This window comes from Tupaia chinensis, unplaced genomic scaffold, assembly GCF_000334495.1.
Source record: "Tupaia chinensis unplaced genomic scaffold, TupChi_1.0 Scaffold000187_1, whole genome shotgun sequence".
NCBI lineage: Eukaryota > Metazoa > Chordata > Mammalia > Scandentia > Tupaiidae > Tupaia > Tupaia belangeri.
In genome coordinates, this window is record NW_006159662.1 from 3,620,828 (window position 1) to 3,622,930 (window position 2,103).

A 2,103-nucleotide genomic window follows, 5' to 3' on the forward strand; every position below is an offset into this window, starting at 1 on the left:
GTGGATTCATCAGTCCCGCCTCTGCCTGTCTTTACCTCCCCTTCTTCTCTCCCTGTGAACCGTTCTATATGCATGGTAATTGTATCCACGTCCTCTCTCCTCTTCTCATAAGGACGTGGTGACTTCATCTCAAGATCTGTAACTAAGTACCTCTACAAAGACTACTTACGAGTACATTCTGAGTTTCCTGTTGGGCATGAATTTTGGGAGTACACTACTCAGTCTACGGCAGGAGTATTGATATCTCTGATCATTAAGAAGAATCAGGGCCAGTGGTAACATGGTGATTAAGGCAGCTGGGTCCCATATGGCCAGCTGTGCAGTTCAAGTCCCAGACCCAGTAGCTTTGAAAATCCTGCTGGACACGTGTGCATGAGTGCCCAAAATCCCAAGGAGAGAATGAAGGAAAAGGGATTGCAGTGTGGCCATCCCCCGCAGGGGGTGCTTACTTACTTTCCCTCTTTCTCTCTCCCTCTGTCTCTCTCCAGCAAATGCACATGCCCTCTAGCAAATTACAAAAGAAGAAAAAGAAGAATTAGCAAACACCATACAACCAAACCCTCTCATTCCTGACTATCAGCCCTACAAAAATGAAAACTGGTATTTACACAAAAACCTGTCCACAGATGCTTAGCGTCTGCGTCATATTTGTCCCCAGATAGAAACCAGAGAGTGGGTAGACGGTCTAACATTCACGTAAAGGAATACTCCTTGGCTCCAAAAAGGAAAGAACGTTGATATGCACAGCAGGGTAAAACTGGAAGGCAGTAGGCTGAGTGAAAGGCCCCAGTCTCCAATGGTTCCATTTCATAGGATTCCATCTGTATGCTAATCTTGAAAAGTCAAACCACAGGAATGGAGGACAACTCAGTGGTGGCCAGGTGTCAGAGAGGGAGAGGGTGGTACTATAAATTCATCTCTCGGGCAGCTGGATCTTCTGTATCTTCATTGTTGTGGTGGTCACAGGATCTGTGCATGTGTTAAAATTCATAGACCTGTACACCCAAGCCGAAAAGAAAAAGAAAAAAATCAACAGGAGAAGATTGTTTCTGGGGAAGGGAGTCTAAAAAACAAGGATCAACATGTTTTACTAACGGTACTGAACTGTCATTTGTATTTTGCGAACAGCAGTGGGGTGGTAGTGCCCCCCCACCCCTCTTCACCCCTCCGGCAGCTCTGCATGGGGCCACCTCCACCTCACTGGGGACAGGGTTTTCTGAGACACTCTAAGGACAGGTGCATTGCCATCAGTTTGCTTTGTGACTCCCTGCTGGCTTTGGAAAAGCAGTCGTACCTTCTGCACCGAAGGCCTGATGATGCTGTCCACCAGGGAGCATTCTCCTGAGAAGCCCTCAAGTTTACCCAGCAGCTAAGACAATCCAGCCGAGCCCTGATAGATGGGTTTCCTTTACTCAGCCTTAATGCCCCTAAATCCAGTGGCAAGTGGAGCATTTGACGAGGATTAAATGAAAGCAGCTCATCCCCCACCCCCATTACCAGATGGGGCTCCAGTTCCACTCCAAGACCAAGGTCAGTTAAGGAGTGGGTCTGGGGCTGCCACCTACCCCAGGGCTCCAGCACCCGTGTTTGGGTCTCTGGACCCCAGATGGACACCTTGGCAGTTGTTCATTATACCTCTGGCCTGGTGCCTTGGCCTACATGCGGCGGCACATTGTAAGACTGCATTCTCAGGACCAGCTCTCTGTCTCTTCAGCGAGTGCACCAGCCCTATAGCAAAAATCTTTTTTTTTTTTCTTAGAGGTTTTTGCTATAGGGCACATGCACTTGCCAGAGAGACAGAGAGACAGAAAGCGAGAAATCACCCCCCAGGGGGGATGGCCATGCTGCAATCCCTTCTCCTCCATTCTCCTCTCAGGATCTTGGGCACACACACACACACACACACACACACACACACACGCCCGGCGTGAATTTAAACCACTGGGTCTGGAACTCGAATTGTAGTCAACTACATGGGAGTCCAGCGACATAGCCATTACGCCAACTGCTGGTCCTGCAAAAAAATCTCTCTTTAAAAAAATAAAAAAGACTATATTCTCTTTTCTTCACAACACCAAAGGCCAGTCTTTTGAATCATTCCTG

At 48.2% G+C, this 2,103-nt stretch overlaps 1 protein-coding gene and 1 long non-coding RNA gene across 4 annotated transcripts in view; one reads left to right on the forward strand and one right to left on the reverse strand.

Annotated features, from left to right (window-relative positions):
- The window catches only part of PITPNC1 (phosphatidylinositol transfer protein cytoplasmic 1), a 358,712-nt gene that overhangs the window by 269,639 nt on the left and 86,970 nt on the right, over positions 1-2,103 (forward strand). The gene's annotated exons all lie outside the window — the stretch shown is intronic.
- The window catches only part of LOC102499858 (uncharacterized), a 26,482-nt gene continuing 25,176 nt past the window's right edge, over positions 798-2,103 (reverse strand). The window contains exon 3 of the long non-coding RNA XR_334288.3: positions 798-995. This is a non-coding gene — a long non-coding RNA (uncharacterized LOC102499858). The remainder of the gene's footprint in view (positions 996-2,103) is intronic.